This window comes from Mus musculus, chromosome 11 (genome assembly GCF_000001635.26).
Source record: "Mus musculus strain C57BL/6J chromosome 11, GRCm38.p6 C57BL/6J".
NCBI lineage: Eukaryota > Metazoa > Chordata > Mammalia > Rodentia > Muridae > Mus > Mus musculus.
Window position 1 is genome coordinate 22756252 of NC_000077.6, and position 25493 is coordinate 22781744.

The 25493-nt window shown below is 42.4% G+C and overlaps 1 pseudogene; it reads right to left on the reverse strand.

Moving 5' to 3' along the window:
- Positions 1-2147: 2147 nt before the first annotated feature.
- Gm12057 (predicted gene 12057) lies at positions 2148-3791 on the reverse strand (annotated as a pseudogene).

The following is a 25493-nucleotide window of genomic DNA, read 5'->3' on the forward strand; positions in this document are numbered from 1 at the left end:
GATGACCTTGCCTTACTATTTTAGTCAGTGTTCTATTGTGAAGAGACACCATAACCATGGCAACTCTCAAAAAGGAAAGTATTTCCCTGGTGCTTGCTTACAGTTTCAGAGGTTTAGTCTGTTATCAGCATGGCAGGAAGCATGGTGGTACACAGGCAGACATGGAACTGAGAGTTCTATAACCAGATCCACAGGCAGCTTCTGAAATCTCCAAGCTCACCCTCAGTGACACACTTCCTCCAGCAAGGCTGTATCCCCCAATCCCTGTCAAATAGTGCTACTCCCTAATGACCAAACATTCAAATACAGGAGCCTACAGGGGACATTCTTATTCAAACCACCACAGCACCCAAGAATAACCTTCTGATCCTCCTGCCTGCCTGTGATCACAGACCCAGTGCCACTCAGTTTATGGAGTGCTGGTGACTGAACCCAAGGCTTTAAGCACAGTGACCAAGCAATCTACCAACTGAGCTACACCCTAGCTCTCAGACTGTGCCTTCTGGCCTCCAGCCTTCGAAGTTCCGTGGCTTACAAAAGCAACACTCTATTTCTTGTCACAATGAGGGCTATTCATGAGTTGGCTTTGCTTCTGTCTTGCACATTTCACATAGGACTTGAGAACTAGTCCTTGTAATTGAGGACAGTGTTATAGTTATCTCATAGCCATTATTTCTAAGGCTGGGAATGTGGTTTGTGGTAGAATGTTTGTCAAGCATGCATGAAGGACAGTTTTTATACCAGACTCATACTTTTTTTTCCCTGAAACTAAAACCATGATATTCTAATTAAAAACTTAGATTAGTTCAAAAAACTTGTATTAAGGTTCTCTAGAGGATCAGAACTAATCGAGTGGCCTAAAGGGCTTTTTTGAGTTGGCTTATAGAATAAGGGTGAGGTGGTCCTATAAGGGCTGTGTACATGCTGGAGAGACAAAGAGCCCAGTGGCTGCTCAGACTAAAAGTCTGAGTTCCAAGACAAGGCTAAAGGCTCAGGAGCTTCCCAGAGCTGAAAGGGTGGAGTCTAACATCGGTGGCCACCGCAACAGTGACAGGCTAGGCTCACTGCCTCTACTGGAGAAAGGGCTCACTGTTTTCTTCCTCCAGTTCCCCTTTATCCCAGCTCACAGTCCACTGGACAGTGCTGCTCACATTCATCGTAAGTCTCTCCCCACAAACATACTCAGAGGTGCATTTCTACAGAACCTTGATAGCTTTTAATCTAGTCAAGTTGACGATCAAAATCAAGCATCCCGGAACCCATGGACAAAGAAGAAACATGGATCAGCAATTTGGGCAATGGGAGGAAGAAAGACCTTAAAATATAGCACAGAATTATAAAAAAAAAATAAAGGGATACAGTTGCCTTATTAAAATGAAAAGATACATGTTTTGGAGCTGGGCATGATGGCACATGCCATTATTACAGCCCTTGGAAAGTGGGGCAAGAGTTCAAGGTTGGTTGGCCTGGGCTTCATAAAATTCTGTCTAAAACAACAAACAAACAAACAAACAAGCAAACAAACAAAAACCCACCCCAAATCAAAACCCTTTATGTATTTGTCTTTCCTTGTTCTCTATTGTTGTGATTAAAAACACAACACACCATGACCAAAGCACGGGAACCTGGAAGCTGGAACTGAAACGGAGATCACAGAAGGATGCTGCTTACTGGCTTGCCCTGTATGCTATCTTATACACTCCAAGACCAACTGTCCAGGGTGTAAGATCAAGAAAATGCCTCACATACTTGTCTATACACCAATATGATAGAGGTATTTTTCTTTCCTTTTCTTTCATTTTCTTTCTTTCTCTCTTTCTTTCCCTTTCTTTCTTTCTTTCTTTCTTTCTTTCTTTCTTTCTTTCTTCCCTTCTTTCCTTCTCTCTCTCTCTCCCTCTCTCTCTCTCTCTCTCTCTCTCTCTCTGATCTGAAAATGTCTTTACTGTTTAGAAAATGGATTCCAAGAAGGTTAAAATGCAATACCAGAGGGCATAAGTATAGAACTGGATGTATGTAGCTATAAAGCATCCAAATAAGAATATGGCAATATAAATATCCAAAAAGCATCTCTTAGGTCTTCAAAACAAAATGTGTAAGTAATTCCTAACTAGTGAGCAGTACAGAATTTCCTAGATGGGAGAAACGGTTAACATTAAAGTCTCGAAATCCTTTTCCTTAATTATATGCAGACAGTTTGCCTTTGATCAAACTCCTTTAAACAGGGATAACAGTATTGCTCAGGTCTATTGTTAAAATAGACAACATGTTGCAAATTATTTGTGGTATAATGTGTCCCAAGAAACCTTAGAAAATAAAGACTTTGAGCTGGCTCTGGGCTAAGTTTAATAGTCATCTCCTCTTCTGACAACTTCTTTACAGATTGGACGGAACAATATGGTGTGTTCAAACTGTGCTGTGTTTGATTCTTTAATGTCACACAGTGGCACAGTGGTAGGTATGGATCTACAATCTCCAAGTCACATAGATTCTTCAGAGCAATTAAGTATTTACTTTCTCCCAAGCGATCCAGCCACCTTCGGCAGAAGGCAAGGGTACCAAAGTTTTCATTGATGACATTTAATGAGTGTTTTGTTCTTGGAAGCCTTACTGGCACATGTCCCACATCAAACTTTTTCATGTAGTGTGAACCTTCCATGTCATCATGAACCACACCCTTCCCTGTGCTCCCAGAGGTCTCAATGGCATACACCTCTTCTTCCTCCATTCTTGTAGCTTCCCTGCCTTTCATAATGGGCACTGTTTTTCCAGCATGAATTCTATATGGCCCAATTGAATGTCCATTTAAGTTATGTATGGGTTTCACTTGATATGTCTTCCCATCTATTTCTACTTCATAGGATTGCATAACTTCTTGAATAGCCTCCTCAACATCACAGAGACAGACGTCAATCCCAGCACACTTTATACCAGAAGTAATGGCATCTTCTACAGCTTTAAATAATGTGTCATATCTGGGATTAAAAGTAACAGTAAAAGCACAATCAATTATTCTACCACTTATAAGTGTCCCAAAGTCTATCTTACAGATGTCATTGTACTGTAAGACTGTTGTGTCACCAGCGTTAGGAGTGTTATGTGCAGCACAGTTGTTGAGAGAACACCCGGTGGGAAATTCCAGGCCTGCATTTAACCCATTTTCCTTTATTAGCTTTCAGGAACGGTCATCTAACTTTTTACAGATTTCCATCATCGCCATTGCAGGCTTGATCCAGCTCATGATGTATCTCCTAACTTGCTGATGTGCTTCTGTAGCTTCTTGGAGGTTGTTCCAAATCTCCTAGCCTGGTCTAGGGCCCTTTTTCTTCACGTGTGGTTCTCCAAGCAGCTGTTCGCCATCTTGTGTGGGTGGGTATTCACATTCTTGTTCTTTGAGAAATACACCATTAGGATACAGGTCACGTATTGGAACTGAGGGAGGGTCTATTTGAACTTTTGGTCCTCTCTTCTTCCTCTTCTTTTTTCTTCTTCTTCCCAGTTGTGCCATCAACATCACCATCTCCATCTTCATCATCTCTCTCTTTCCCCTCCCGTGCTGGTCTCTCCAACTGTTTTGCTTCTTCATTCACCAAGGTTCCTGATTCTTTATCAAGTTCTTGTTGCACTGCTGACAGAGCCTCTTTGCCCTTCCTCTTCTCTGTCTTTTCTTCTTGGCAGCTTCCTCAGCCCTGCTGGAGATCCCCTCTTCCCTGTCATCTGGATCCAGGTCGCCATTCAGATGGCTCCTGAAGGTCAGTGCCTCTTCCACACCCACCATGTTGCCTGAGAAAGAGCAAAGTTTTTTTGTTGTTGTTGTTGGTTTTTTTTTTTTTTTTTTGGTTTTTCGAGACAGGGTTTCTCTGTATAGCCCTGGCTGTCCTGGAACTCACTTTGTAGACCAGGCTGGCCTCGAACTCAGAAATCTGCCTGCCTCTGCCTCCCGAGTGCTGGGATTAAAGGCGTGAGCCACCACGCCCGGCTGTGAGGTATTTTCTTAATTGAGGTTCCCTCTGCTCAGACAACTCCAGTTTATGTCAAATTGGAAAAAAGAAAACGATCCTAACCAACACACATATTTTAGCACACTAACCAACACACATATTTTAGTACACTAAATTTCTTGCTAAAGCCTGTGATGATTTAGCTATGATTATTCTCCAACTCAGCTCAAGAAACAGGCCCAGAGATGGTAATGAGCCAGCCCTAGGGTCACACAGCTTCGTCAGAACTCCTGTTCAGCCCCAGGTGATCTGTGCTGTGTGTTGTTAGCCATGTTTTCTACCATTTTGTTTTGTTTGTTTTGAGACAGGGTGTGGCTATGTCATCCAGGTTCATGTTGACCTCTGCTTCAGCCTTCCAAGTGCTAGGATTTCTAATGCCTATGCCAATGTCCACCATAGAAGACCTGGGTGATATCTGCACAGAAGTCAGCAGCCCCACCCCCCACCCCCAAGACAGGAAAATTCAGAGATGTTCTAGGTCCTCACATAGAACAGAATGGGAGGCTTAGCAACACAGACTGAAGGTACACCATGTTTCCAGCATGCAGTAAAGCCCTGGGCTCTGAAATGGAGAAAAGGAAGCATGGTGGTGCACACTGAGAACTGAAGCTCTCAGAAGGCTGAGGCAGGGCACCTTAATGACACTGATATTGGAGTTCAGTAGGCATCTTCTGCACTTGACATTTTCTCATGTCCTAGAACAAGGAATTGGACAGAAACATGTGAATGATAACAGAAACAAGGGCAATTTGTCAGGAAATGGAGACATACTTCTGAGGAAGGAAACTGGCCTGAGTAAACAGCAGTTGCCATGCAAAGGATGTTGCTTTGACATCATGTTTGGGGCCTTGGGAGTCCTTCATGTAGTTCAGGCTTTTCTGCATGTACTGTCTCATTGCCATCTTACGTCTGGGGGGTGGGGTGGGGGGGCGGGTGTTTTACAATGAGTTTCCAGTCATTTTCAAACTTTGTTGAGTGCCAATGGGCTCCATCATGGGCTCCAGGCAATTCTAGGGGAGTGGTTTTGTGTGTGTGTGTGTGTGTGTGTGTGTGTGTGTGTGTGTGTAGCAGTAGGGAGTGCCTTCCTATTTGATAACATATTTTTCTCATTTGACAATTTTTCAACCTTTGTATGAAATCTTCCACGCCTCTTTCTTTATCCTTCTCTTATATGTAAGGTCCAGGCCAGGCAGGACAACATGGTTAGAACCTCTCTCCCAAAAAATCTAAAGAATAGAAACAACAAATAAATCATAAGTCATGGTTATGCATAATCTACAAAGTCCTCTCACGTGCTTTAAATTGTGTCTAATGGTTATATATCACTATATAATGATTATATATCATTATATATGCACTGTAAAGTGTCTATACTGGATTATTAGAAAATAAGAATAAAATCTTGGAGGGATTCTTGCAGAGAAGCCAGTTTGATTTCCAGCACCCACACGACAACTCTCAACCATCCATAACTCCATTCCCAGGATGCGCATGATACATAGGCACTCATGCAAGTGAAATATACATTAAAAAATGAATCTAAGGGGAAAAAAGAATAAAGTCTTATAGTTTGGGTTCAGACATAAATTAAGAAAGAAAGAAAGAAAGAAAGAAAGAAAGGAAGAAAGAAAGAAAGAAAGAAAGAAAGAAAAAAAGAAAGAAAAAAAGAAAGAGAGAAAGAGAGAGAGAGAGAGAGAGAGGGAGGGAGGGAGGGAGGGAGGGAGGAAGGAAGGAAGGAAGGAAGGAAGGAAGGAAGGAAGGAAGGAAGGAAGGAAGGAAGAAGTTTAGGGGGCCACAGTTAGAATCCATGAATATAAAATATGCAAACATGAAGAACTGGTTTTATATACTTTTGAAATGAATACATTATCATAAAAGAAAAAACATCTCTAACAATCCAAAAAGAAATGCATGAAGGGAGAAATAGACTGGCCAGTTGGATGGGCTCTGTTAGAAAGTAGACCCAGTGAAGTCCTTTAAAAATATTCCCCACCATCTCCAGCCAAGACTGCTGGCCTCTCCCTGCCTGGTCCACATGGGCAGCCCTCTGTCAGAGAGAACCTTGCTGTGTTGTCTCAAGTTCTTGGGTCTTAACCATCTGGCAGTCCCCATAGCCACAGGGCAAGGCTGTTTCTTAGTCCAATGGTGAAGCTCGGCCCCTGTATAAGTGAGTGGAAAGCCCCCACCGCCAATCTCCTTAACCTAGTGGGAAGGCTACGTAGCGTTGTACTGGCAGGGTTACAGGGCTACAGCCACCCCAGTGACTGACCTTGACAGTCCCATCTCTTGGGGAAAAAAAAGTGATGTAGCACTAGCCAACAGAAAAACACCTCTCAAGCCTCAAATTAGTTCCACGGGAACTTATCAGGGTTCTCCTCACACCATACAAGCCTGCTCAACCACAGGGTGTGGCGGCAGGAAGGAAGAAGCCCCCTCCTCACCGTCCCTACCGTCGCAACCGTCCCTACCGTCGCAACCGTCCCTACCGTCACAACCATCCCTACCATCGCAAACGTCCCTACCGTCTGTCACCAAGGACTCTGATCACAGTGGCAGCCTGCACCTGTAACCACAACCACACAGTGAAATTTCACCAGAGGCTAGTGGTAAAGAACACAAAGAGATTGTTATAATTTCCAATTTGGAGTCCAAAATATGAGCGTTGAAAATGACCCAATTCCCTGCCCCTACCCAACTCCAGTCCCAAACCTATGTGCTTTCTGAGATGAAAACTGATGGCTCTTGCCAGCCCGCAAATGCTTTTGAGAAAAATATTACATTTGGTCCTCAAATGAAACAAACAAACAAAAAAACCCTAGGAGTTGTTGTGCTTGTTTATTTTACAAATGAAACAGGCCCACAGTGGCTCCATGGTTTGTGGAAGCTGTGTGGGAGAGTCTACCTCCCTGCTCAGATCTTTCCCCTAAGCTGCTGACCTTATGGCTCCCCCAGGGCAATAGGAAGATGAGACTTCCTTCCCTCCCATCTGGGAATTGCCACTGCCCCAAAGCAGATGGTGATACAGGAACTGGCCCCATTTGGCCTCATCAGCTTATTGGAAAATGGTGCTCAGAAAGGAAATGTCCTTGGGGTTGCCTCACTGCCATCACACCGAAAGGACAGGACCAAAAGGCTGGGTCACTACAATAGCTTACAATACATACAATAGCATAGTTGGTACAAGAAATGCTTTCAAGTTCAGGACTCTTTTTAATCAAGTAGTGATTGCTTAGTAAAAGGAATTTTGGAAAATATAGTCAGCTTTCTATCACTTGTAACAAATGTCTGAGACTACCAACTTATGACAGGAGAGTGTTTTAGATTCTAGTCCACCATTTGTTGCGGGGTTGCTGGGTGGCTGGGTAGGCTCTATGTGTTAAAACTGACCATTTTAAGGCTAGGAAGCAAACGGGACATCAAGAAGGGACTGGAGTCCCACTAGCCCCTTTAAGGGCATGTCCTCCAAAGATGTGAAGACACCCCCACTAGGCCCTACCTCCTAATGTTTCTACCATCTGCTGGGTGTGATGGTGCATGTCTGCCTCTCAGGAGGATTGCAGCTTCAAAGCCAATAGGCTCCATAGTGAGACACCATCTCAAATGCTTTCCACTGTCTCCAGATTGACGCTTCCTGGAGACTAAGCCTTTACCATGGAAACCTTTGGGATATATTTAAACAAACTGTAGCAACACTCAAATAAAAAATAAGAAATAAATAAAAAAATAGCACCACCCATAAAATCAGCCATCCATCACTCCCTAGTAGGGCTTCTGTCACCATAGAACATTCTTGAAGGCATAGCAGGAATACTGTGCTTCCTGGAAGCAGGAAGTTATTCTAGAGAGAGACATATGCCCTTCCAATTGTTTATCAGGCTACAGAGACAATGAATCACACAGAATAGAATTTCCCAGGAGTCTCTTGGGAGCTTTGCTCTTGGAAAGATTTCACATAGTTCTGACAGCTTATCCGACCACCTCACTGGAGAGACCATGATCAGAGGATGAGCAGGAGCCCATCTTGGCCAGTACTGCCAATGATGCATGTCTCTGTTTAAATTTAAACCTCATATCAGGACCGCAGAAGACAGACTGGGGGGGGGGGGGAAGGGGGGTTGCCACTGAATGTCTTTAGTCAATTCTCTTCCTGATGTAGCTATATTGAATAAATCTCTTTTCTCTTGTTTTTTTTTTTTTTTCACTATTACTGTCTCTTTAACTGGCTTATTGAGGATGGGGCCCTGGTTTGTTGGGGCTGCCAGGGCCTATGCACCAACCCAAACACCTCCTCACATTATCTCGGCTGTAAGCATGCTGTCAGGAACATAGGCAGATATGTGTGTGTCTTTCTACAACATCACAATTTACTGGATAATTCTAAGTCCACAAAGTATGGTGGTTTCAGAGGCAACAGCTACCTGGCCATTTCCACCTTCCTTGACAGCCCTGGCCCACGTGAACACAGGCTCTTTTATTCCGATATAAATTACTAATATTTACTCTGTGTGTCTGTGTGTTTGTACATATGTATGTATGTATGTATGTATGTATGTATGTATGTATGTATGTGTATGTATATGTATGTATGTATGTATGTATGTATGTATGTATGTATGTATGTGTGCCTGTCTTTGTGTCTGTGTCTGTCTGTCTATGTGTTGGTCTGTGTGACTGTGTATGTCTGTGTGTGCCTGTGTGTGTGTTTGTATGTATGTATGTGTATGTCTGTATGTGTGCCTGTCTGTGTGTCTGTGTCTGTTAATCTATGTGTCTGTCTGTGTGTCTGTGTACATATATGTGTGTATGTCTGTATAGGTCTGTGTGTGTATATGTATGTATGTATGTGTGCCTGTCTGTGTGTCTGTGTATATCTATCCATGTGTCTGTCTGTATGTCTGTGTATGTCTATCTGTGTGTGTGTTTGTGTGTGTGTGTGTGTGTGTGTGTGTGTATACACATGTGTGTGTACAAGTGCTCTCTTATTCTCTCAGGAGGCTGCCAATGAAGGGGACATCCTTTCTTTCCATGTCCTTTATGTCTATGGTCACTGTGGCCAGCAAGACTACTAGTGGTCTCTCAGGGCAGGAGTTTAGCTGTTTTATAGTGTGACAGCATCTTACATGTGTCAGAATGAGTCTTGACTTATTTCCAGATAAGATGACATTATGCCACTGGGCAGGGGTTTCTGATGCTCAAGGTTTAGAGCCTGAGAGCAGCTCCATCTGTTTGGATTCATCACCAACCGACGGTTTCCTGAGGACCATGCCCTGGAGACAACAGTGAGGAGGACAGAGCCTGTTACTGGGGACCTTCCCCACCTCCACCAGGGCTACTAACTATTCTCAAGCACAGACTCTTTGAACCACACACCCGCACATATATGCATGGGCACACATGCAAATAGGGCACACATGCAAATACATTTCTCCTAAGGGGACAAATCTTGAAGAAATTTGATTCTGGGAAAGCCCAGATGCCCATGAAAATTATTATATGACAGAATGAGCTCAGACATTTCCTGCTTAATATTGCAGTGTTGCTGTACCCAGAGGATGGCTATTCAAAACACAGACGATTCCCAGCCTTGAATTATTGCAAATCAGAAATGACAACTTTGAAAATACTTTTTCTTTGTGGGGCATGGTGGTATAAACCTTTGATTCCAATATTAAGGAGGCAGAGACAAGCATATCTCTATGAATTCAAAGCCAGGCTAATCTACATAGCTAGTTATAGGCCGGGACTACATAGTGAGACCCTGTCATATTTCCCCCTTTTGGTTCATGCCTGTAATTCCATTACACTGGAGGCTGAGACAGGAGGATTGCTGCCTGAGGCTAGTTTGGAATTTAGAGGAGTAAGATGTGTCTCAGCTTTCCCGTCTCCCCTAAAAAAAAAAAAAAAGTCCCCCTATGGCATCTTGCACTTTGTAAGTAACCTTTGGCAGTGGTCTTTAAGGGGAGCCTATTCTTCTTTATACTCGGCAAGTTTGGCAAGGAAAGGTTGTAGCCCTCAGCACCTGCTCCAGGGTCCCTTGTGTCTGGCTTACAGACATATTCATCAGGATGATCCATTAGAGCTGTGTGAGGTGTGGTGCTGGTGCTCCGTCAGCCTGAGAGGGAAAGGTAGTACTTGCCCACACACTGGGAATGGCCTGTGCCAGAGCAGAGCCTGAGAACTACAAACAAAAACATAGTAGACCATGGTGCCAACGTGCCTTTCAGCAAGCTATTTATTAATAGTGAGGGAAGGCATCTGGTGAGTAGAACTTTAAAATCCATAAAATCCAAACTAGTCTCCAGCACACAGCTGCCCAGTGTGTTCTTGCAGGATGCCCTGTGAAGCATAAAGTATTACTTGTGGATGTTTAACCTGAATCACTAACACTAGTTGACAAGAATGATAAAGAATCAGGGTGAACTGCAGCAGAGACAGACAGACAGACAGACAGACAGACAGACAGACAGATGGAGGGAAGGGGGAGGGAAATATGGAGGGAGGGGGAAGGAGGGAGAGAAGGAGGAGGGAAGCTGGACAACTGTCCCCACTGGGACCTTAACTCTAGATCTTACTTATTAGCTGGGAGCCCTGAGGATGACTGAGATTCTGCAGCTTAGACCTGACCTTGATGAATAATGACAGATTAAGAAAGTGAAATGTTATTACACAGTAAGGACCAAAACAGTCACTTCAGCTTAGTCTTTTTAGTTGTGTCTTTTGTGTTTATTTATGTGTACATGTGTGATTGCGTATCTAAATGTATACCTGTGTGTGTGGGTACCTTCTGAGTTCAGAACTCCCTGGAACTAGAGTTACGGGCTGGCCCGCATGGTCTTGGGAACCAAACCTAGGTCATCTGCAAGAGCAACACATGGTCTTTCCTGAGCCTCTCTCCACCCCATCTCTGCAGTGTCCTCAGAGGGACTAAAAAGATCTTTTCTTGCTTTTTTTTTTTAAGATTTATTTATTTATTTATTTAATGTATATTAGTACACTGTAGCTGTACAGATGGTTGTGAGCCATCGTATGGTTGCTGGGAATTGAACTCAGGACCTCTGCTTGCTCTGGCCCTGCTTGCTCCAGCCCAAAGGTTTATTTGTTGTTATATGTAAGTATATTGTAGCTGTCTTCAGACACACCAGAAGAGGGCATCAGATCTCATTACAGATGGTTGTGAGCCACCATGTGATTGCTGGTATTCGAACTCAGGACCTTCAGAAGAGCAGTCAGTGTTAACTACTGAACCATCTCTCCAGACCTAAGAGGTCTTTTCTTGATTTATCAATACCTCTAATAAAAATGGCAAATTAGGCCATATTTCTGGCATGAGATCTGGCATCCAACATCAGAACACAGTTGAAAAACAGCAGCTCCTCTCTTCAGTTTATCTAATTTGCCTAGCTATAGTCTGGTGAGACTGCTTTCCCTTTTTTCCCCCCAGGGTCCATTACATCTGCCACACTCTCCATTCACTGCTTAATAAAGTCACCATCTGAAATGGTTTGAGTCTGAAGAGATGGCCTAATGGTAAGAACACTGACTGATCTTCCAGAGGACCTACGTTCAATTCTCAGCACCCACTTGGCAACTCAGAACCATCTGTAACGTGTGCTGTTCACACACACACACACACACACACAGGCAAAACACCAACACACATAAAAATAAATAAAAAAAATTTAAAAAGAAATGGTTTATATATACATATATGAAAGTTGTTACCAAATAACAATTTGGTTATTTGGTCTGGGTTGTAAGTTTTTAAAAAGAAATGTTTTTTTCAGTTCTGTGGTTTTGACTTGACAGCAAAGGCCATGCATGGTGCATGCTAAATTTGGCTGAGTGTTCTTGTATACAACACATTCTCAACTATAGTCTTGAGAATGCGCACAAATTCTCTACAAATAACAAAAAAAAAAGTGGTTTTCATTACATCCGTAGTTTTCCTTTTAGAGGGTACAAAGGTTTTATTTTGCAGACACTAAAGAATGTATACTGGAGCTTCCGGTCCATGCCAGCACCGTGGTACATTGGGCACAGAGTCTGTGGACACCCGCAAGGTACACACAGGACCCTCCACGGGATCTTGAGACCTCTGTGAGTGGAACACAACTTTTGCCAGGAGGCAGGTTCAAACACCAGATATCTGGGCACCTACCTTGCAAGAGGAGAGCTTGCCTGCAGAGAGTACTCTGAAAACTGAACCTCAGGAGAGAGCTAGGCTCCCAAGATAGAGGCTAACATAATCACCTGAGGAACAAGCTCTAACCAGAGACAACTACAACAACTAACTCCAGAGATTACCAGATGGCGAAAGGCAAACGTAAGAATCTTACTAACAGAATCCAAGACCACTCACCATCATCAGAATGCAGCACTCCCACCCCACCCAGTCCTAGGCACCCCAGCACACCCGAAAAGATAGTCCCTGATTTAAAAGCATATCTCATGATGATGGTAGAGGACATCAAGAAGGACTTTAATAACTCACTTAAAGAAATACAGGAGAACACTGCTGAACAGGTAGAAGACCTTAAAGAGGAAGCACAAAAATCCCTTAAAGAATTGCAGGAAAACACGACCAAACAGGTGATGGAATTGAATAAAACCATCCAAGACCTAAAAAGGGAAGTAGACACAATAAAGAAAACCCAAAGTGAGGCAATGCTGAAGATAGAAACCCTAGGAAAGAAATCTGAAACCATAGATGTGAGCATCAGCAACATAATACAAAAGATGGAAGAGAGAATCTCAGGTGCAGAAGATTCCATAGAGAATATCAGCACAACAATCAAAGAAAATACAAAATGCAAAAAGATCCTAACTCAAAACATCCAGGAAATCCAGGACACAATGAGAAAACCAAACCTACGGATAATAGGAGTAGATGAGAATGAAGATTTTCAACTTAAAGGGCCAGCAAATATCTTCAACAAAATTATAGAAGAAAACTTCCCAAACCTAAAGAAAGAGATGCCCGTGAACATACAAGAAGCCTACAGAACTCCAAATAAACTGGACCAGAAAAGAAATTCCTCCCGACACATAATAATCAGAACAACAAATGCACTAAATAAAGATAGAATATTAAAAGCAGTAAGGGAAAAAGGTCAAGTAACATATAAAGGCAGGCCTATCAGAATTACACCAGACTTTTCACCAGAGACTATGAAAGTCAGAAGAGCCTGGACAGATGTTATACAGACACTAAGAGAACACAAATGCCAGCCCAGGCTACTATACCCAGCCAAACTCTCAACTACCATAGATGGAGAAACCAAAGTATTCCACGACAAAACCAAGTTCCCACATTATCTTTCCACAAATCCAGCCCTTCAAAGAATAAAAAAAAAAAAAATACAAGGACAGAAACCACGCCCTAGAAAAAGCAAGAAAGTAATCCCTCAACAAATCAAAAAGAAGACAGCCACAAGAACAGAATGCCAACTCTAAAAACAAAAATAATAGGAAGCAACAATTACTTTTCCTTAATATCTCTTAATATCAATGGACTCAATTCCCCAATAAAAAGACATAGACTAACAGACTGGATACACAAACAGGACCCAACATTTTGCTGCTTACAGGAAACCCATCTCAAGGAAAAAGACAGACACTACCTCAGAGTGAAAGGCTGGAAAACAATTTTCCAAGCAAATGGTCTGAAGAAACAAGCTGGAGTAGCCATTCTAATATCAAATAAAATCGACTTCCAAGCCAAAGTTATCAAAAAAGACAAGGAGGGACACTTCATTCTCATCAAAGGTAAAATCCTCCAAGAGGAACTCTCAATTCTGAATATCTATGCTCCAAATACAAGGGCAGCCACATCCATTAAAGAAACTTTAGTAAAGATCAAAGCACATATTGCACCTCACACAATAATAGTGGGAGACTTCAACACACCACTTTCATCAATGGACAGATCGTGGAAACAGAAATTAAACAGGGACACAGTAAAACTAACAGAAGTTATGAAACAAATGGATCTAACAGATATCTACAGAACATTTTATCCTGAAACATAAGGATATAACTTCTTCTCAGCACCTCATGGTACTTTCTCCAAAATTGACCATATAATTGGTCACAAAACAGGCCTCAACAGATACAAAAATATTGAAATTGTCCCGTGCATCCTATCAGACCACCATTGACTAAGGCTGATCTTCAATAACAACATAAATAATGGAAAGCCAACATTCACGTGGAAAATGAACAACACTCTTCTCAATGATATCTTGGTCAAGGAAGGAATAAAGAAAGAAATTAAAGACTTTTTAGAGTTTAATGAAAATGAAGCCACAACATACCCAAACTTATGGGACACTATGAAAGCATTTCTAAGAGGGAAACTCATAGCTCTGAGTGCCTCCAAAAAGAAACTAGAGAGAGCACGTACTAGCAGCTTGACAACACACCTAAAAGCTCTAGAAAAAAAGGAAGCAAATTCACTCAAGAGGAGTAAACAGCAGGAAATAATCAATCTCAGGGGCGAAATCAACCAAGTGGAAACAAGAAGAACTATTCAAGGAATCAATCAAACGAGGAGCTGGTTCTCTGAGAAAATCAACAAGATAGATAAACCCTTAGCCAGACTCACTAGAGGGCACAGGGACAGCATCCTAATCAACAAAATCAGAAATGAAAAGGGAGACATAACAACAGATCCTGAAGAAATCCAAAACACCATCAGATCCTTCTACAAAAGGCTATACTCAACAAAACTGGAAAACCTGGACGAAATAGACAAATTTCTAGACAGATACCAGGTACCAAAGTTAAACCAGGATCAAGTAAACGATCTAAACAGTCCCATATCCCCTAAAGAAATAGAAGCAGTCATTAATAGTCTCCCAACCAAAAAAAGCCCAAACCAGATGGGTTTAGTGCAGAGTTCTATCAGACCTTCAAGGAAGATCTAATTCCAGTTCTGCACAAACTATTCCACAAAATAGAAGTAGAAGGTACTCTATCCAACTGATTCTATGAAGCCACAATTACTCTGATACCTAAACCACAGAAAGATCCAACAAAGATAGAGAACTTCAGACCAATTTCCCTTATGAATATCGATGCAAAAATCCTCAATAAAATTCTCGCTATGTGAATCCAAGAACACATTAAAACAATCATCCATCCTGACCAAGTAGGTTTTATTCCAGGGATGCAGGGATGGTGTAATATAAGGAAATCCATCAACGTAATCCATTATATAAACAAACTCAAAGACAAAAACCACATGATCATCTCGTTAGATGCGGAGAAAGCATTTGACAAAATCCAACACCCATTCATGATAAAAGTCTTGGAAAGATCAGGAATTCAAGGCCCATACCTAAACATGATAAAAGCAATCTACAGCAAACCAGTAGCCAACATCAAAGTAAATGGTGAGAAGCTGGAAGCAATCCCACTAAAATCAGGGACTAGACAAGGCTGCCCACTTTCTCCCTACCTATTCAACATTGTACTTGAAGTCCTAGCCAGAGCAATTCGACAACAAAAGGAGATCAAGGGGATACAAATTGGAAAAGAAGAAGTCAAAATATCACTTTTTGCAGATGATATGATAGTATATATAAGTGACCCTAAAAATTCCACCAGAGAACTCCTAAGCCTGATAAACAGCTTCAGTGAAGTAGCTGGATATAAAATTAACTCAAACAAGTCAATGGCCTTTCTGTACACAAAGGATAAACAGGCTGAGAAAGAAATTAGGGAAACAACACCCTTCTCAATAGTCACAAATAATATAAAATACCTTGGTGTGACTCTAAGGAAGTAAAAGATCTGTATGATAAAAACTTTAAGTCTCTGAAGAAAGAAATTAAAGAAGATCTCAGAAGATGGAAAGATCTCCCATGCTCATGGATTGGCAGGATCAACATTGTAAAAATGGCTATCTTGCCAAAAGCAATCTACAGATTCAATGCAATCCCCATCAAAATTCCAACTCAATTCTTCACAGAGTTAGAAATGACAATTTGCAAATTCATCTGGAATAACAAAAAACCTAGGATAGCAAAAACTATTCTCAACAATAAAAGAACCTCTGGTGGAATCACCATGCCTGACCTCATGCTGTACTACAGAGCATTTGTGATAAAAAAAAAAAAAAACAAAAAAAAAAAAACTGCATGGTACTGGTACAGTGACAGACAGGTAAATCAATGGAATAGAATTGAAGACCCAGAAATGAACCCACACACATATGGTCACTTGATCTTCGACAAGGGAGCTAAAACCATCCAGTGGAAAAAAGACAGCATTTTCAACAAAGGGTGCTGGCACAACTGGTGGTTATCATGTAGAGGAATGCGAATTGATCCATTCCTATCTCCTTGTACTAAGGTCAAATCTAAGTGGATCAAGGAGCTCCACATAAAACCAGAGACACTGAAACTTATAGAGGAGAAAGTGGGAAAAAGCCTCGAAGATATTGGCACAAGGGGGAAAAGTCCTGAATAGAACAGCAATGGCTTGTGCTGTAAGATCGAGAATTGACAAATGGAACCTCATGAAACTGCAAAGCTTCTGTAAGGCAAAAGACACCATCAATAAGACAAAAAGGCCACCAACAGATTGGGAAAGGATTTTTACCTATCCTAAATCAGATAGGGGACTAATATCCAATATATATAAAGAACTCAAGAAGGTGGACTCCAGAAAATCAAATAACCCCATTAAAAAAATGGGGCTCAGATCTAAACAAAGAATTCTCAACTGAGGAATACTGAATGGCTGAAAAACACCTGAAAAAAATGTTCAGCATCCTTAATCATCAGGGAAATGCAAATCAAAACAACCCTGAGATTCCACCTCACACCAGTCAGAATGGCTAAGATCAAAAATTCAGGTGACAGCAGATGCTGGCGAGGATGTGAAGAAAGAGGAACACTCCTCCATTGTTGGTGGGATTGCAAGCTTGTACAACCACTCTGGAAATCAGTCTGGCAGTTCCTCAGAAAATTGGACATGGTACTACCAGAGGATCCCGCAATACCTCTCCTGGGCATAAATCCAAAAGATGTTCCAACTAGTAAGAAAGACACATGTTCCACTATGTTCATAGCAGCCTTATTTATAATAGCCAGAAGCTGGAAAGAACCCAAATACCCCTCAACAGAGGAATGGATACAAAAATTGTGGTACATTTATACAATGGAGTACTACTCAGCTATTAAAAAGAATGAATTTATGAAATTCCTAGGCAAATGGTTGGACCTGGAGGGCATTATCCTGAGTGAGGCAACCCAATCACAAAAGAACTCAAATGATATGTACTCACCGATAAGTGGATATTAGCCCAGAAACTTAGAATACCCAAGATATAAGTTACAATTTGCAAAACACATGAAACTCAAGAAGAACGAAAACCAAAGTGTGGACACTTTGCCCCTTCTTAGAATTGGGAACAAAACACCCATGGAAGGAGTTACAGAGACAAAGTTTGGAGCTGAGACAAAAGGATGGACCATCTAGAGACTGCCATATCCAGGGATCCATCCCATAATCAGCCTCCAAACCCTGACACCATTGAATACACTAGCAAGATTTTGCTGAAAGGACCCTGATATAGCTGTCTCTTGTGAGACTATGCCAGGGCCTAGCAAACACATAAGTGGACGCTCATAGTCAGCTATTGGATGGATCACAGGGCCCCCAATGGAGGAGCTAGAGAAAGTACCCAAGGAGCTAAAGGGATCTGCAACCCTATAGGTGGAACAACATTATGAACTAACCAGTACCCCAAAGCTCTTGACTCTAGCTGCATATGTATCAAAAGATGGCCTAGTCAGCCATCACTGGAAAGAGAGGCCCATTGGACATGCAAACTTTATATGCCCCAGTACAGGGGAACACCAGGGCCAAAAAGTGGGAGTGGGTGGGTAGGGGAGTGGGGGGAGGGTATGGGGGACTTCTGGGATTGCATTGGAAGTGTAAATGAGGAAAATACCTAATAAAAAATATTTTTAAAAAATTTTAAATGAAAAAAAAAAGAATGTATACTGGAATTAAAAAATAATACCATTTTTACTTTATCATAGAAGCAATTAATTGTCAGGAAGATAAAGAGCAGGCTTGGGCCCCAAAAGTGGCTAACACAGCAGGAAGCAGAGAGCCCCACAGAATACACAATATGGTGGATGCAGCAGACTAGTGGAATCTTATTTAACAATAAGGAGTGCACATTTGCCTTCTAAATGACATCAGAGGCCTATTGTTACTTTAAGGTAAATAAGTTAAAGAGTTATTGGATTGACAATGACTCCATGTTATTCAAATTCAGCTGGCTGTGCTGAGAAGATAATGTAACACACTGAACAACAAACAAATAGAGTGCATGTATGGCTATGTTTCATAGACTGAGACACAGCACTATCATCTATGAAGCTCATGCTTGAGAATTTCATAACTGACTTATCAAAAATAAGTAAATAACCCATGTCATAATGCTTTTAATAAGCTTGGAATTTTGCATTAGGCCTCATTCATAGCTCTAATAGGCACATGTGGCCTGTGAGCTGCAGTGAGTTGTGAACCAAATACAGTAAATGCATTTTTAACTCACAAATATTTCTATTTACAAGGGGTTCCTTGGGGCATCACACTATTATAAACTGAGCAGCATCTGTACCTTTTGAAAACTGATTGTTGTTGCTGTAACTTGTCAAGATCATTGGCCAGAACTGGGTAGGAGGCGAAGAATGATCAGGAGTCCAAGGCCAATCTTGGCTATTCTCCAATTCGATGCCAGCCTGACCTCCCTGAGAGCCTGTCAAAGAAAAGGAACAAAGATTAACACTGGGTCACCTCTGTAAGTCCACACTGAGACTAGGGTCACAGTTCTCACTCATCCAGTCCCAACATGAACCAGGGGTGGCACAGTGGGGGCTGGCTCTGGGTCAAGTTTTTAAACTACTATCTCATTAAAAAGCCAATAAGAAAACAATGTCTCAGGTCTGCTCTCCTGTCTAGACCAGAGAATGATCGATAATATAATTATGGGTTTTGAATGAGTAAGTTTATTATGCATTCAACAAAAGAAAGTAAAAACAAATGGTAAGTAGCAGATGAAGAGAGGCAATAGACAGCAACAAAACATGGAAGCAGGCACTTGGAACATCCAGCAGAGGTGACCAGAACGGGCAGATAGAGAGTGCAAACACAGTAACAGCACTAACAGCCGATCAGAAACTAAGAAAGATCCAGCAGAAACAACTGGAGAAAGCCTGGGCTGTGGACTGGAGCTACTGATTAAGCGTTCTCTCTGGATGAGCATCCAAAGAGTGAGCTGCCGGTGTCTTGTTCCTACTGCAGGCATTTTTATACCAGTGGATACAAAATTGTAACCTCTGATAAACATCATTTCCTTTATGGCTCTTCTCCAAAATACAGTGTTTTTAGATGGGCTATTTTAGTGCCTTCTTCTCTGCATGCCACCCAATTCCCCAAAAGGGCCTTGGTTGACACTTTGAGATAAACAAAAAAACAAAACAAAACAAAAAGTGTAAAGTAGGAGAGAAGAAATTCTTCTTGCAGAGTCAGCATGTCATGAGTCCAATTATCATATGACAATTTGCTACTGTAATGTACATTATAGCTGACTCAAAGGTCAAACATCTCCTTAAAAGATGTATTCTTAGCCGGGCGTGGTGGCATATGCCTTTAATCCCAGCACTGGGGAGGCAGAGGCAGGCGAATTTCTGAGTTCGAGGCTAGCCTGGTCTACAGAGTGAGTTCCAGGACAGCCAGGGCTATACAGAGAAACCCTGTCTCGAAAAACAAAAACAAAAAAACCAAAAAACAAAAACAAAAAAAACCCAACAACAAAAAAAAGATGTATTCTTCCTTGCAAAATAAGGGGAAAGAAAATTAGAAATATGATGAGGGCCTAGAAGAAAATAGTCAATAAGTCTGTCAGGAGAATAGAGATGGATGGATTCACAGAAAGACAGACCCACTTTGCAGAGTTTTGATTTCAGGAGGTGGGTGCATTCTGGGAGAGAGGTCTTTGTAAGGATGGGGCAGCTTCTTTTTCTTCTTCTCCTTCTTCTTCTCCTTCTCCTTCTCCTTCTCCTCCTCCTTCTCCTCCTCCTCCTCCTCCTCCTCCTCCTCCTCCTCCTTCTTCTCCTTCTTTTGAAAGATTTATTTATTATATGTAAGTACACTGTAGCTGTCTTCAGACACTCCAGAAGAGGGAGTCAGATCTCATTAAGGATGGTTGTAAGCCACCATGTGGTTGCTGGGATTTGAACTTAGGACCTTTGGAAGAGTAGTCAGTGCTCTTAACCACTGAGCCATCTCTCCAGCCCCCAGGGCAGCTTCTTAAAAGCCAGTAAGGACCAGTTTGATGGTGCATGATTTTAATCCCAGTACTCAGGATGCAGAGGCAAAAGAAGCTCTGTGAGTTCAAGGCCAGCCTGGTCTACATAGCAAGTTCCAGGACAGTTAGGAGTACATAGAAAGGCCCTATCTAAAGAAAAGAAAACAGAAAAAAAAAAAGTGAGGATGTCTGCTCTACGCCTGGAGAGTCAGGGCTGCTGGAAGTATTAAGGAGGTTGGAGGTTACATAAAGTTTCCCATGGATGTGGTCTGCTGATCTATTGACATTTTACAAATTTAATCTTGTTCTTAGACCATGGCTGGCATTCTACTTCTGTGAGTCACAGAACAGCTTACCTTCTGTTAATATGGAAGAATGCTTGTTTCATGGTGGTAATAAGTCAGATTTTTCTTTTCTGAGGCCTTAACGTTGTTGTTGACCTTCCAATCCTTATTTGATTCATGATCATTTGAAAGAGGAAAAGGAATTCTGACCCAGGCCATTATTTTCTGTTTTCTCCAGGTTGAACAGCAGGCTCTAGAGAGCAATGTATTCGAAGCTGGATTTTTAAACTCAAAAATCATCTTTGGAGTCAGGTACAGTGGCCCACACTTGCAATCCTGCTACTTGAGAGGCAGAGTCAGGTGATACAGAGTTCAAGGTGATTGTGAGCTACAAAGTGAGTTGGAGGCCAGTCTGGGCAATAGAACCTCTGACTCAAACAAACAAAAAAAGTAATTTTATTACTAACTACAATCTGATAAAATCCTGTTTGACCAATGATTTTCTGTCAAATAGAAATGTTAGACTCTGCAAAGTGCACTGTTTGCGAACCAAGATGCCTGGGGCTAGAATCTCCGTGCTCTATTTAGTATGTGTGACTGCCAGAGCTCACGTAACTTCTCTAAGATGCCAGTTTACCAGTTTCTTCTTCCTCTTTTTCTTTTGGCTGTCCTAGACTTGCTTTGTAGAACTCACAGAGATCCTCCTGCCTCAGCCTCCCAAGTGCTGAGATTCATCATCTTCTTCTATTTTTAAATTTGTTTTTATTTTATATGTGTGAGCATTCTATCTGTGCATATATATGCATACCACATGCTTTATGCAGTACCTGAAGAGGCCAGAAGAGGGCTACGATATCCTGGGATCTGGAGTTAAGAGTTGTGAGCTGCCATAGCCCAGAGAAGCTAATCTGGGTCCTCTGCAAGAGCAGCTGTGTCACCTCTCAAAGCCCCAGTCCATGTTCTTTCATGCTTGTTCTCTCCCACCCCACCAGGGTCTCGCTATGTAGCCCTGGCTGGCCTGGGTCTGGCTGGGGTCAAGATCACAGAGATCTTCCTGCCTGCAGAGTCCACGTGCTAGCATAAGAGTCATCTGCCATCATACCCAGACAGTTTTCTCTTCTATAAAACAATTGTATCTGCAGTGCTGGGGGTTGAACTCAGGGCCTCAAACTCACTAAGCAAATGCTAGACCATTGATCCACATTCCCAGCAGCTCAGCTCTGGAACTGTGGGATACTGATGTATTCAAAACAAAACAAAACCAGGCTTGGGGGGAAGAGATCTGCAATCCAAGATTCAGAAGGATTGAGAGTTTCAGGTCACAAAGCAAATAAAACACAAACCAAACAGATGAAAATCTGACTGTGAAATGCCAGGACATCTTCAACAGTGGCACTAGTCAGTGGTTTTCTTCCCTCCACCCTATCCTGAATCTTCCTTACTGAGACATAAAATAACATCCTGCCACCGACCATATCTTGCACCTGATTGCATCTTATATAAGGTGAATTATGACAGATTCTCTGCCAAGTTTTTCCTGGATGGGGAGCTCGCACCAGAACTAAAAAAAATATTTTCCTCTCTTCTTACCAGAGATTGCCAACCCCCACCCTTTCCTTGTCTCCACCCTTACTTTTCCTTAGTCTCCTCTTTCTCCCCTACTCTCTCTCTCCTCCTTTCCAGTCTTCCTCCACATCTTTATTTTGATTTTGTCTTTCTCTTTCTCTGTTTCTATAACACACTCTCTTTCTTCTCTTTCTCGATCTCAATTTTAGAGAACAATAAAGATTTCTTCTAGTTGGACATGGTGGCACATTTCTATAGCCTCAGGAGGCAGGGGCCGGTAGATTCCAGGCTCCAGGACAGCCTGGACTAAAAGCAAACAAACAACAGCAAAACAAAAACAAAAATCAACAAACCAAAGGGCTAGAGCGATGACTCAGCAATTCAGAGCAGTTGCTACTCTTGCAGAGGGTCAGAGTTCAGCTCCCAGGCCCTACATAAAGGTTCACAACCATCTGTAACTTAGTCCTAGGGAGTTCAAAGCCTTCTCCTGACCACTAAAGGCACCAGGCATACACATGCTATACAGGCTTACATGCAAGCAAAACACCCATATACATAAATTAAAAACCAACCAAACAACAGTAAAAATTTGTTCTTTGCTAGGATATTCTCAGAATCTGAAGAGCAGGAAGAAAATTAGATTATTTGATATTTCATGGTTTCATGGATAAAAATATCTATCTCAGATTTCTGTAAAGATTCATTGTCTGAGCACATGTAAAGAATTCAATAAATGCTGGCTGTAATTATTTATTATTCCTATATACAATGAAACCACCAACATCATATCAACAGAGACAAGCGTTTAAAAAGACCAGAGCTAAAACACAGACTCACCTGCAGCCACCTCACCACCTTGTGTCCTGGTTAGAACCAAACACATCATGGCAAAATTTGATTTAGTGCTTTTCTAGTGAAAGGGCATGCTTATGAATAATTGTTCAGAAGTGGAGGAACAAAGGACAAACAGTCACTGTGCATTTAATGCATTTTGACATGTAGCAGCCTGGGATATCTTCAGAACAGCACAGAGGGCAGCTTGATGTCAGCATCTTAGAACTTTCTCCTCCAGGAAGGGTTTTTCTGCAGTAGCTTCCTTGAAGACAAAGGAACACAACACTCCACTGTTCTTGGGTTTCTTCAAAAAGCACTGTCAAAAACCAATAGCATCCAGGGTAATAATTTTAGGAGGCACTTTCTTGCTGCTAGTCCTGGAAGATAAGAGGAAAGCTGGCAGTGTTTCAGTTACCCCTGGCAAGCATGAGTGGGAACTGGGGGGCTACCCACAGGAAGGCAGGGAGCCCACCCTGCTGTGCACCCTGACCGTTCAGGCTGGACTGCTGACTCCTTGTATTTGACACCAAGGATTTGAGGAGATGACTCTGGGTAGCTGTGGTTGTGACAGTGGTGTCCTCATGGTGGGCTTGTCCCCTGAGTGAAAGAACTTCAACAGTGAGCCCAACTGTACTGTCTTGATCCAGCATCAACAATGAGAAACAAATGCCTGTGTTGAAGCCACTCAACCTGAGGTATCTGTGACAGGCCCAGACAGCTGAGACAAGGCAGTGGCCTCTCACAGTCAGAGGCAGGTGGCAGAAGGGTTAACAGAACTTTCTCGGGTTAGCCTACCATGAGAAGGGTAGCAGTGTGACCGTTGAGAGCAGGCAGAAGAGATGGACCTGTGAGCAATTCTGTAAAACCAAAGGAAATCTCAAATGTATTTCAAAATTAGCAAATTTTATTTTTAGAAATTGCAACACAAAACTTCACCGCCTCTTGATGCCTTTGCTGCCTGAACAGTGGAGATGGACTTGGTGGCAGTGCAGGAGTAATTGCTTCCTTGGCGACTTCCACGGCTGCTGCTGGGACAACTATTCAAGGCCTCTCACTTTGTGGCCCTGAGTCCTTAGGCTAAGAGCAGGAAGTAGGACACAAGTCAACAGGAAGAAGCCATCCTGCCTCTAGGAAAGTAGGCTTCCTTCTAACAGGAAGCTCTTAGGCTATGCAGTGGTCTAAGAGGAACTAAACATATATGCCAGGCAGTATGCCAGTAGCTTGTGCCGTTAATCCTAGCATTTGAGAGTCATAGGCAGACAGATTTCTGTACAATCCTGGCCAGTCTGGTTCCATAGTGAGTTCCAGGACAGTCAGGGCTACAAAGATCTTGTCTCAGAGAGAGAGAGAGAGAGAGAGAGAGAGAGAGAGAGAGAGAGAGAGAGAGAGAGAGAGAACGATAGGTTTATATATGTGTGTGTGAGTGTGATAAATAATTTAGGAGCAATTTCTCAGAGAGCCATATGACACAACAGTCCCTCTTCTCTCCCTCTCCCCTTCCAGTTGACTATGTTATTTATTGTTGTTTCCCATGTACAACTGAAAAGAAAAACTGTGATTTTAAAAACAGGAGGTAATGGAGGGTGTGGCTTGCTCCCAATCTTGGTCAAGATCTGTTTCACATAGCTGCCCTGGAAATCAGGAGTGAACCATCCAGGAAGAATGACTCAGGCAGACTGCAGGCCAAGTACGGCACATCCATCCCACCCAAGACTACAGCCTAGAGCAGGGTCCAGTTTTGGATGTGGTGGAGGGACCACAGGAAATGCCTTACTGTCCTCTCAGGCTACTGAAAGTGAGCCATCATTCCGCTCCAGGCTACACAAAGAGAGTTGAGGGCTTCTGGGCTCCTAGAAGATCTTGTATTGCAGTGCCCAGAAATGCAGAAGAAACCTTTAGTTCATAGGGACCACCCTAGAGAATGTGGCTGAGAGACATGGAAGAAAGGGAGAAGAAAGAAAATCCAGGTAGCCAAGCCTTAGGTCCATGAGCAGACTCAGCAAGAGGCTCTCAAAGGCAGGAAGGCCTGAACTGTCTCATTGAACCTGGGGAGATGAGACTGTGGAATGCTGCAGAGACCTCTCTCAGGATCTTTTCCAGTCCAGCCACTCACAGCTGTTCTGGGTGTTGGGAAATGCTGGCCACAGAATGAAAAGTCCAGGAAGATGCAAAGGTTAAAGAGCAGCTCACCACTGGGTGTGGCAGGGCATGGTAGTGCACACATGCTTTTAATCCCTGGGTTTGGGAGGCAGAACTGAAATTAAGGCCAGCCTGGTCTACAGAGTAAGCTCCAGCCAGGACTACACAGAGAAACCTTGTTGATAGATAGATAGATAGATAGATAGATAGATAGATAGATAGATAGATAGATAGGGTAAAAATAAATTCCCCAAGGCTAAGGATATGGCTGTCACATCTGAGTCATATAGTGAAGACGACATGACACTGTTGGGCTCCAGAAGAGACAAGGTCCTGTATGAG